A 12534-nucleotide genomic window follows, 5' to 3' on the forward strand; every position below is an offset into this window, starting at 1 on the left:
TTAGCTAGCAGATGTGTCAAGTTATTGACTTTTCATTCACTAAACACTCACTGAATATTTCTTTAGCAGCATCATGCTAGGCCATGAAGGATATAAAATACATACATGGTACACCACTCAAAGAACTTATGGTATTTTTGTATAGATAAGGATAACAAAAATAGAACAAATGGAAATTACTTGAAGCCTATATTGAGAAGAATTGTGAGTGAAATGACCAAAAACAATGGAAAAATCACATACAGGAAATTTAGTATTCAAATCCAATCTTATAGATCAGAGATCCTTAAACTTAAGTGTGCATCAGAATCACCTGGAAGGGTTGGTAGGTTTCTGATTCTGATGATTCCAACATGTCTGCCATATCTGAGTATGGTTTTGATGTTTCCTTTGTCTCTTCAAACTTTTTTGCCACTTAGTATACCTTGTGATTTGTTTCTTTACAGCACATGCACTAGGTAAAAGAAACTTCTCTAAAAAGGCCTTCAGTAACAAGGTGGAAAGGTGTGCGGGGAGGGGAAGTGTTCTGTAGTCCTATGATTAGGTCTCACCATTTTAGTGTGCCTGTGTCTCTGGACTGTGACCTTCACATGGGCTTCTCAGTTCCCCACCAACATCATCACCCTTAGGTGGGACGGGATGGCTACAGTGAGCTGGATTGGGGTATTTCCCTTCCCCCAGGTAGGTGAAGCTCTGATAAAACCCCAGCAGGTTAGTCTCTGGTTGAATACTTTCTCTTGTGAGTAGACCTTGTTAAGAACAATATACTCTGGTGTTTTTCAAAATGGTAACTTTTCCACTCTCTCTGCCAGAAGTATGAGGGAATTTCTCTCTGATATTCACTATAAGAACCTGATTGAGCTCCTGGAGGTAAAACGCAGAAAGGTGTGTGGACCGGATCTACCCAGAGCTTTTGACTCTCAGACCTATCCACACTGAGTCTCCAGCAATTTATCAGGTACGCTTTAGGTTTTCCTACACTGGCACTGGCTCCTGTAGAGGTTTCTGCTGCTGTGTTTCTGCTCTGGTAAGTTTTGATTCCGTGTATCCGCCTGTCTGTTTCATTTTGGGGTTAGTGGTTTGCCCTGTGAACCCACTTCTCTCAAGGATGTAAGAAGAGTTGCTAATTTTTCAGTTTGTTCAGCTTTATACTTGTTACAATGGAGTGGTGACTTCCAAGCTCCTCACTTGCCAGTTGGAAAATAGGAAGTCCCAAGTCAGCTTTTTAAATTGCAAATATTATCATACCATTTCCCCCACCTAGCACCTTTCAATGGTTTTCCATTTCTTGACAGTAAAATCCAAACTCTTTAGCATGACATGTTATATCCTTGTCTGCTTGTCCTGCTTTTGTACATCTCTGTCTAACTTCTTAAAAACCAGCCTCATACAAATATCTCCAATTACCTAAACTCACTCTGAATTTCTAGCCCTTTTGCTTTTCTTATTTCCTATTGGCTCAGTCCCAATGGGTCAACTTGGAAGAGTGTGGAGTGAATATCAATCATTGTGAAATTCAGCCTTATGTAGAGACGTATGCAAAGAAAAGTGAGAAAAACCCTGAGATTAAAATACCAGGTTAGATTAAAAAGAATAGAAAAGCAGAAAAGATAATTGCAAGCATTTAAAAAAATATTGTAAACATTGAATATTTGTTCTGGTGGGAGATTAATGAATATTAACTCATTTATTTTTCAGATGTGGAAACGGATTTTTGGAGAGCTTACATAGATTTAACAAACACCTAAATCTAATGAGAAATAAAATCACGAGCAAAACATTTCTTTTGACTTTCCGTCTATCATGCATTCCTCTACATCACTGCCCCTCTACATGTACAGCTAGAGTAGCTTTCCATTTTTTGGATGGTGTTGTAATGATTAAAACAGAAAACTAGGGCTTCCCTGGTGGCACAGTGGTTGAGAGTCTGCCTGCTAATGCAGGGGGGCACGGGTTCGAACCCTGGTCTGGGAGGATCCCACATGCCGCGGAGCAACTAAGCCCGTGAGCCACAATTACTGAGCCAGCGTGTCTGGAGCCTGTGCTCCGTAACAAGAGAGGCCGCGATAGTGAGAGGCCCTCGCACGAAACGAAGATCCAACACAGCCATAAATAAATAAATAAATAAATAAATAAACAAACAAACAAACAAACAAATAAATAAATAAAAATTCGAATACAGACTTTCATTCGCTTCCCTTCTTTAAAAAAACCCAGAAAACTAATGGAAATAAAAGAAGGCAATCCTGTCCATACCACTGAATGGTAATAACAATTATTTCCCATACAGTAGATTTCTCACAATTCTTATGGCTCTAACCTCAACTTATCCTTCAAGGCCTGCCTCAAAGTTTCTCCATGAAATTTTTTCTAATCAATGCAAAAGTATGTATTTTTTCATTCCAAAATTCTGTACTTCTGCTGTTACGGGAGTTAAAGTTTTCTGCCATATATTATCTCTTGATTATTGTCTAAGTGCTGTAATGTACACAATGGTATTTACCAAATAGTTATAAGGACTACAGGTGCCACTTTAAAACAAAACACGCTGATTTTGGAAATGCATATGTCTATGAAATTGAATGATATTAATCCAAGGGAGCTATGGAGAATAGCTCTACTTGAGCTCATTCACTGGAATTGGGCATTGCCTTTAAGATTGCCTTATTAACCATTGGATATAACAGACTTTAGCTTAAAGCCAAAATAGGAAAATGGGAAATTAAATATAAATTTGGATTTAAGTCTTTATATAATCCATTTGAGAAACCATCCAAATAAAATATCATCTGTGAATAATAATACAAAGTCTTACTATGTTTACCTTTTATGGAATTTAAGCGTATAAAACCCCAATGATGAATGTAAAATGGGATTCAACATATACTACTCTATTTGTGTAATACAGACAATAAGTAAATACCATAAATATTCAGAGTTAAAAAAATAGATTATTAACATTTGAAGTGGTCAGAGATGAAACATATTTGGCTCTAGAGAGATGGTAATATTTTAATAGGATTTTATCAATCATTCTCAACTTTAAGCCAGGTAATAATGGATTTAAGTTGTATTCAGAGAAAATGTTCAGAATAACTAATTTTTCTTTCCAAGGATGATTAAATCTAGAACACACAAGTAAACAGTCTGCTGGAGTCTTAAAAAAATGTTAAGGATGAATTGTTTAGTATTTGAGACTTTGGATGTGTTTACTTATTTGGAGGATGTTAGACCAGACTTAACACACTCCCTCCTTACTCTATGATTCTCCAAAAAATGTTGTACATTAATTAATTAAAATTGTAGAAATAATATAACTCTTTATATGTTAAAATGGAAGAAACTACTGGGACTTCTTGATAAAGGAAAAATAAAGAGAAAAAGTGTGTAGAGGATCTAGAAAATGAACAAGCAACCCTTACATTACAGGGAACAACTGCAAAGCATGAAGCAGTGAGTATAGAATTACACTTAAGTTCCAATTGCACTACTTAGAAGCCAAAAATACTTGTAAATATACTTATACTCTTGGAGTTTTATTCCTTCAGATATAACATGGAAATAATGATAATAACAATTTATACTTTTTCATGGATCATAAAAAGGATCAATTAGATGTTTTTAAAAGCATTTCATATATCAGAAAAATTTACATATGTTAGCAAATTTTATTAGTATTAAGTTAAATGAAAATAAATTCCAATAAATCTTAAAGAACCATTTATATTTTGTTTATTGCTATATACTCAATTTCTTTCACTCTGCCAGATACATAGTAGATGCTAGACAAAAACATGTTAAATAAGTTGGAAATATTATCTGACTATATCTTGTAGTGAAACTTATGACAAGTAGTCTAAATTAGTGATGAAATCTAAAGAATGTAGTTCATGAAAGCCCATTAGTGAGCTATATTTCAATTAAAACAAAATGAGCATTTTTTGTAAAAACGTCTTTTTCTGCTAGTATTTTATTTCTTTTTTAGAACTTAGCCACTGATTGACCCCTGTATTTGAAAAAAACTACATAAATATATGCTCAACGTAAATAGAATAATTTTTTATTTCCCCCAATTTTTTTTAACATCTTTATTGGAATGTAATTGCTCTACAATGGTGCATTAGTTTCTGCTGTGTAACAAAGTGAATCAGCTATACCTATACACATACCCCATAACCCCTCCCTCTTGCGTCTCCCTCCCACACTCCCGATCACATCCCTCTAGGTAGTCACAAAGCACCGAGCTAATCTCCCTGTGCTATGCAGCTGCTTCCCACCAGCCATCCATTCTACATTAGGTAGTGTATATATGTCCATGCCACTCTCTCAACTCGTCCCAGCCCACCCTTCCCCCTCCCCATGACCTCAAGTCCACTCTCCACGTCTGTGTCTTTATTCCTGTCCTGCCCCTATGTTCTTCAGAACCATTTTATTCTTTTATACATTCCATATATATGTGTTAGATAACGGTATTTGTTTTACTCTTTCTGACTTACTTCACTCTGTATGACAGACTCTCGGTCCATCCACCTCACTACAAATAACTCAGTTTCATTTCTTTTTATGGCTGAGTAATATTCCACTGTATATATAGGCCACATCTTCTTTATCCATTCAATTGTTGATGGACACTTAGTTTGCTTCCATGTCCTGGCTATTGTTAATAGAGCTGCAATGAATATTGTAATACATGACTCTTTTTGAATTATGGTTTTCTCAGGGTATATGCCCAGTAGTGGAATTGCTGGGTCCTATGGTAGTTCTATTTTTAGTTTTTTAAGGAAAAACTCCAGGGTGGCTGTATCAATTTACATTCCCACCAACAGTGCAAAAGGGTTCCCTTTTCTCCATACCATCTCCAGCATTTATTATTTACAGATTATTTGATGACAACCATTCTGACCCGTGTCCAGTGATACGTCACTGTAGCTTTGATTTGCATTTCTCTAATGATTAGTTATGTTCAGCATCCTTTCATGTGTTTGTTGGCAAATTGCATATCTTCTTTGGAGAAATGTCTGTTTAGGTCTTCTGCCCATTGTTGGATTGGGTTGTTTGTTTTTTTGATATTGAGCTGCATGAGCTGCTTGTATATTTTGGAGATTAATCCTTTGTCAGTTTCTTCATTTACAAATATTTCTCCCATTCTGAGGGTTGTATTTTCATCTTGTTTATGGTTTCGTTTGCTGTGCAAATGCTTTTAAGTTTCATTAGGTCCTCTTTCTTTATTTTTGTTTTTATTTCCCTTTCTCTAAGAGATAGGTCAAAAAGGATCTTGCTGTGATTTATGTCATAGAGTGTTCTGCCTATGTTTTCATCTAAGAGTTTTATAGTGTCTGGCCTTACATTAATGTCTTTAATCCATTTTGAGTTTGTTTTTGTGTATGGTGTTAGGGAGTGTTCTAATTTCGTTCTTTTACATGTAGCTGTCCAGTTTTCCCAGCACCACTTATTGAGAGGCTGTCTTTTCTCCATTGTATATTCCTGCCTCCTTTATTGAAGACAAGGTGACCATATGTGCGTGGGTTTATCTCTGGGCTTCCTATCCTGTTCCATTGACCTAAATTTCTGTTTCTGTGTCAGTACCATACTGTCTTGATTACTGTAGCTTTGTAGTATAGTCTGAAGTCCGGGAGCCTGATTCTTCCAGCTCCGTTTTTCTTTCTCAAGATTGCTTTGTTTATTTGGGGTCTTTTTTGTTTCCATACAAATCGTGAAATTTTTTGTTCTAGTTTTGTGAAAAGTGCCATTGGTAGTTTGATAGGGATTGTACTGAATCTGTAGATTGCTTTAGGTAGTATAATAATTTTCACAATGTAGATTCTTAATCCAAGAACATGGTATATCTCTCCATCTGTTTCTATCATCTTTAATTTCCTTCATCTGTGTCTTATAGTTTTCTGTATACAGGGCTTTTGTCTCCTTAAGTACGTTTATTCATAGGTATTTTATTCTTTTTTTTGCAATGGTAAATGAGAGTGTTTCCTTAATTTCTCTTTCAGACTTTTCATCATTAGTGTATAGGAATGCAAGAGATTTCTGTATCCTGCATTAATTTTGTATCCTGTTACTTTACCAAATTCAGTGATTAGCTCTAGTAGTTTTCTGGTAGCATCTTTAGGATTCTCTATGTTTAGTATCATGTCATCTGCAAGCAGTGACAGCTTTACTTCTTCTTTTCTGATTTGGATTCCATTTATTTCTTTTTCTTCTTTGATTGCTGTGGCTAAAACTTCCAAAACTATGTTGAATAATAGTGGTGAGAGTGGGCAACCTTCTCTTGTTCCTGGTCTTAGTGGAAATGATTTCAGTTTTTAACCATTGAGAATGATGTTGGCTGTGGGTTTGTCAAATATGGTCTTTATTATGTTGAGGTAAGGTCCCTCTATGCCTACTTTCTGGAGGGTTTTTATCATAAATTGCTGGTGAATTTTGTCAAAAGCTTTTTCTGCATCTATTGAGATGATCATATGGTTTTTCTCCTTCAATTTGTTAATATGGTGTATCACATTGATTGATTTGCGTATATTGAAGAATCCTTGCATTCTTGGGATAAACCACTCTTGATCAGAGTGTATGATCCTTTTAATGTGCTGTTGGATTCTGTTTGCCAGTATTTTGTTGAGGATTTTTACATCTATGTTCATCAGTGATATTGGTCTGTAGTTTTCTTTCTTTGTGACATCTTTGTCTGGTTTTGGTATCAGGGTGACGGTGGCCTCGTAGAATGAGTTGGGGAATGTTCCTCCCTCTGCTATATTTTGGAAGCGTTTGAGAAGGATAGGTGTTAGCTCTTCTCTAAATGCTTGATAGAATTCGCTTGTGAAGCCATCTGTTCCTGGCTTTTGTTTGTTGGAAGATTTTTTATCACAGTCTCAATTTTAGTCCTTGTGATTGGTCTGTTTATATTTTCTATTTCTTCCTGGTTCAGTCTCGGAAAGTTGTGCTTTTCTAAGCATTTGTCATTTCTTCCAGGTTGTCCATTTTATTGGCATATAGTTGCTTGTAGTAATCACTCATGATTCTTTGTATTGCTACAGTGTCAGTTGTTACTTCTCCTTTTTCATTTCTAATTCTGTTGATTTGAGTCTTCTCCCTTTTTTTCTTGATGAGTCTGGTTAATCGTTTTTCAATTTTGTTTATCTTCTAAAAAAACCAGCTTTTAGGTTTATTGACCTTTGCTATTATTTCCTTCATTTCTTTTTCATTTATTTCTGATCTGATCTTTATGATTTCTTTTCTTCTGCTAACTTTGGGGATTTTTTGTTCTTCTTTCTCTAATTGCTTTAGGTGTAAGGTTAGGTTGTTTATTTGAGATGTTTCTTGTTTCTTGAGGTAGGATTGTATTGCTATAAACTTCCCTCTTAGAACTGCTTTTGCTGCATCCCATTGGTTTTGGGTGGTCGTGTTTTCATTGTCATTTGTTTGTAGGTATCTTTTGATTTCCTCGTTGATTTCTTCAGTGATCTCTTGGTTATTAGGCAGTGTATTGTTTAGCCTCCATGTGTTTCTATTTTTTTACAGATTTTTTCCTGTAATCAATATCTAGTCTCATAGCATTGTGGTCGGAAAAGATACTTGATATGATTTAAATTTTCTTAAATTTACCAAGGCTTGATTTGTGACCCAAGGTGTGGTCTATCCTGGAGACTGTTCCGTGAGCACTTGAGAAGAAAGTGTATTCTGTTGTTTTTGGATGGAATATCGTATAAATATCAATTAAGTCCATCTTGTTTAATCTATCATTTAAAGCTTGTGTTTCCTTATTTATTTTCATTTTGGATAATCTGTCCATTGGTGAAAGTGGGGTGTTAAAGTCCCCTATTATGATTGTGTTACTGTTGATTTCCCCTTTTATGGCTGTTAGCATTTGCCTTATGTATTGAGGTGCTCCTATGTTGGGTTCATATATATTTACAATTGTTATATCTTCTTCTTGGATTGATCCCTTGATCATTATGTAGTGTCCTTCTTTATCTCTTGTAATAGTGTTTATTTTAAAGTCTATTTTGTCTGATATGAGAATTGCTACTCCAGCTTTCTTTTGATTTCCATTTGCATGGAATATCTTTTTCCATCCTCTCACTTTCAGTCTGTATGTGTCCCTAGGTCTGAAGTGGGTCTCTCGTAGACAGCATATATACAGGTTTTGTTTTTGCATCCATTCAGCCAGTCAATGTCTTTTGGTTGGAGCATTTTATCCATTCACATTTAAGGTAATTTTCAATATGTATATTCCTCTTACCATCTTCTTAATTGTTTTGGGTTTGAAAGCTGGTTTGGTGGTGCTGAATTCTCTTAACTTTTGCTTGTCTGTAAAGATTTTAATTTCTCCGTCAAATCTCAGTGAGATTCTTGCTGGGTAGAGTAATGTTGGTTGTAGGTTTTTCCCTTTCATCACTTTAAATATGTCCTGCCATTCCCTCTGACTTGCAGAGTTTCTGCTGAAAGATCAGCTGTTAACCTTATGGCAATTCCCTTGTATGTTATTTGTTGTTTTTCCCTTGCTGCTTTTAATATTTTTTCTTTGTACTTAATTTTTGATAGTTTGATTAATATGTTTCTTGGCATGTTTCTCCTTGGATTTATCCTGTATGAGACTCTCTGTGTTTCCTGGACTTGATTGACTCTTTCCTTTCCCATATTAGGTAAGTTTTCAACTATAATCTCTTCAAATATTTTCTCAGTCCCTTTCTTTTTCTCTTCTTCTTCTGGGACCCCTATAATTCAAATGTTGGTGCATTGAGTGTTGTCCTGATGTCTCTGAGACTGTCCTCAAATCTTTTCATTCTTTTTTCTTTATTCTGCTCTGCGGTAGTTATTTCCACTATTTTATCTTCCAGGTCACTTTTTCGTTCTTCTGCCTCAGTTATTCTGCTATTGATTCCTTCTAGAGAATTTTTAATTTCATTTATTGTGTTGTTCATCATTGTTTGTTTGCTCTTTAGTTCTGCTAGGTCCTTGTTAAACGTTTCTTTTGTTTTCTACATTCTTTTGCCAAGATTTTGGATCATCTTTACTATCATTACTCTGAATTGTTTTTCAGGTAGACTGCCTATTTCCTCTTCATTTGTTTGGTCTGCTGGGTCTTTACCTTGCTCCTTCATCTGCTGTGTGTTTCTCTGTCTTCTCATTTTGCTTAACTTACTGTGTTTGGGGTCTCCTTTTCACAGGCTGCAGGTCTATAGTTCCTGTTGTTTTTGGTGTCTGCCCCCAGTGGGTAAGGTTGGTTCAGTGGGTTGTGTAGGCTTCCTGGTGGAAGGGACTGGTGCCCATGTTCTGGTGGATGAGGCTGGATCTTGTCTTTCTTTTGGCTGGAATGTGTCCAGTGGTGTGTTTTGGAGTGTTTGTGAACTTATTATGATTTTAGGCAGCCTCTCTGCTAATGGGTGCAGGTGTATTCCTGTCTTGCTAATTGTTTGGCATGGGGTGTCCAGCACTGGAGCTTGCTGGTTGTTGAATGGAGCTGGGTTTTGGCGTTGAGACAGAGATCTCTGGGAGAGCTCTTGCCGATTGATATTACGTAGGGCCGGGAGGCCTCTGGTGTTCCAGTGTCCTGAATTCAGCTCTCCCACCTCAGAGGCTCAGCCCTGACAGCCAGCCAGAGCACCAAGACCCTGTCAGCCACATGGCTGGAGAAGATGGCCTATGAGTTCCTTGTCAGCCACTGCCCTGTTGTAGCGCTGTCTCAGCTGTCTCCGAAGGTCAGCCAGCTACATTGGGTTATTCCACCATTCCTCAGAACTTGCACATGCCAATCTGGGATTTGTAGATGTCCTCCTGATACTCTTCATTGAAACACCTTGCGTTTATGGTGGTGAGAGATATGCTAATAGTGTTGGTTCTCTTCAGTTCAGAGACTGGGACAGTCTGAGCCTTCATGTGGCCAAGTCAGGAGCAGCTGCCCAACGATCCCAAAGTGGTAACATGTCAGATTCCAAGAAGGCTTCTGCAGCGCCCAAGCTGTAGTTCCAAGCAGGTGCTCTGCTCAGCTGCAGCATCTGACCGGGGAACTCAGTGGGACGCTCAAACGAGGATTTCTGCCAGCCCTAGAGCCTGACTTGCCCACCCAGGCAAGGGGCTGAGGATAGCGTCTCCTGGTCCCGTCTCACCAGAGGAGCAGACACCTGGAAGCCTATTCCCCCAAATAAGAGAATAATAAGGCATAAAATAATTAACCTTGGTATTGCCACTTTTATTAACCTCTTAAATTTACTACTTTTATTTTAAGAGTTTGTTTTTACCTCATGTGTACATGTACATGTACTTTTATTCATCACTGTCACAGGGCAATCTCAGTTTAGGATTTCAGGGACAGTGTTAGAAAATTTATTTTGTGATTGACCAAGGAGATACCAAAATTCACTACATAAACAACACATCATCCTATTTTCTTAGACCATGTAAACAATCCAAAAGACCTTTCCTTTCTCTGAATATCAATTTTCCTTAATTTTACTCCAAGGGCTTCTGGGACAGAAAGCAGTGCAGAAGTACATCTTTAGAGATGCTTCTCCTATGACAATGGTGTGAAAGGTAGCCAATTATGTAACACCAAAGATATTGGCAATAGCAATATATTATCTTGTTTTTGTTGACTCTGTCATTTGCACTTAGTCTATTGCCTTAGCGAGGAGCTATAAATAGAAAATATTACATCATTTATTTTATGCAGTTCTGAGAATCTCTTTTTAATATACATGTTCTCTTAATTTTTGCTTAAACTAAGTTATTTTCCATTTGTTTGCAATAGCTCTTCATAAAAAAACTGCAAATATAATTGTCAAAGGGATAAAATATGGATATTTATAGTGATATTTTAAATGCAAATGTATAAAAATTAATATCAAGAATAAATATGTGTGAGGGCAGTGGGTTGCCGTGTTGCTGTGGCTTTTGTTGGATGAAGAGAATAAAACACTTAAGAAAAAAATTGATGTAATGGTTAAGATTTCTGAAAGGTTCCTGTCTGAATTAGAAATTCCATTCATTCCCAAAAAGTGATATGTCATTTATCTTCACAAACCTACATCTTCTCAAAGACCTAAGGTTCTAGCTGTAGAGGTTGAGCCAACCCTACATGTGTCACTTGACCATCATTGAAATGTTGAATGAGTGAGACCCATCCATATTTAGAATCGTTATTCCTGGTACTCAGACATGATAATTTTTCTTTCCCAATGAGATAGTGTCTGGCCTTTTGACTCATCCCAGTATGATCCCAAGTCAGACTGATGCAGGACTTTTAAATTCCAAATGGTTAGACCTCTTAGATTTAAGGCAAATAATCTACTGTCAGATTTATAGAAAGGGAGATCTTTAAGGCTATGTAACAAAGAGAGCACTCCCTGCAAAGTCCAAAAATGAAACCCTTAAGTCACCTTTGTCATTCTTGTTTGAATCACAATGAAAATCTTTGATTCTCACAAAAATGTAGAAAAATTGCATTTACTTGAAATCTCAGATCTCAGCCTCACAGACCTCTATGATGGAATGGTATTTGTTCCAAAAAATCAGTTTTAAATGGACCAGCTATATACAATATCTAATACAATCCCAAGTCTTTTAAATTTTTCAAATTAACCATTATGTCTATTCAATGTACAGCTGGATATATATGCATATATATGTGCTTGTGCAAATATAAAAATCTAATAGCATATTATCAAAAAAGTTTTTGATTACACTTGAAAAAATATGTAGGATTCTCCTTGTAGAACCTATAGTACAAAAAGAGCAAGTCTACTATCGAAAAGGGAGGAAGGCAAGAAAAAGAAACACAAAAGAAATGGGAAAAAAAGGATTCAGATCATTGTTATTTTCTCAAATTTTCTGATGACAAGAATATTGAAAATATTCAGCAAAAAACTTTGTCCATGTTATATTATCTTAGGTATGTATGTGTCTTTTTCTTTTCTCAGTTTTAAGTCACCCAGAAAAATATCTCTTGAATATAAATCATAAAATACAGAAAAGGAACTATGTTAGTAGTTAAACTACTGCTACAGTCTCTCTGATCAGGAAAATGTCTTTGTGTGTGTGTGTGCGTGGGAGGGTGGGTGTGAGCATGTGCATGCACTTACAGTCTGCTCAGCTTAATTCATGTTTGTATTTGGTCAAACAAGCAGTTAACATGTTTAATCTTATTATTATTATTTATTTATTTATTCATTTATTTTGTGAAGACCTTGTTTCATTGTTTGTGTGTTTGACACCTTCCGCTAAACCAGAAAGAAGTAAGCTGAGTCCCCCTGGCTTACAGTAGGGTCATTTCCTTCCTTTCTCCAGTTCAGACTCTGCTTCAGTGCTGAGCCTCAGTATTTCACGCAGAAACTACAGATTTGTAGTGGGACCAAAGTCCATTTGGTAAAATGATCCTTTCTCTCCTTAGTCTACCTTCGAATGAACAGAGCTGTTGAGAGCTAAGAGGGCAAATTTAATTCAGCCAATAGCAGAAAACCGGTAGGTTTTCTAGCACAATATTCAAACACAGTTCACTTTACTGCAAATGAGCTAGATGCTTTCTTCTCCAAC

The sequence above is a fragment of the Balaenoptera ricei genome, chromosome 5, assembly GCF_028023285.1.
Source record: "Balaenoptera ricei isolate mBalRic1 chromosome 5, mBalRic1.hap2, whole genome shotgun sequence".
NCBI classification, from domain to species: Eukaryota; Metazoa; Chordata; class Mammalia; order Artiodactyla; family Balaenopteridae; genus Balaenoptera; species Balaenoptera ricei.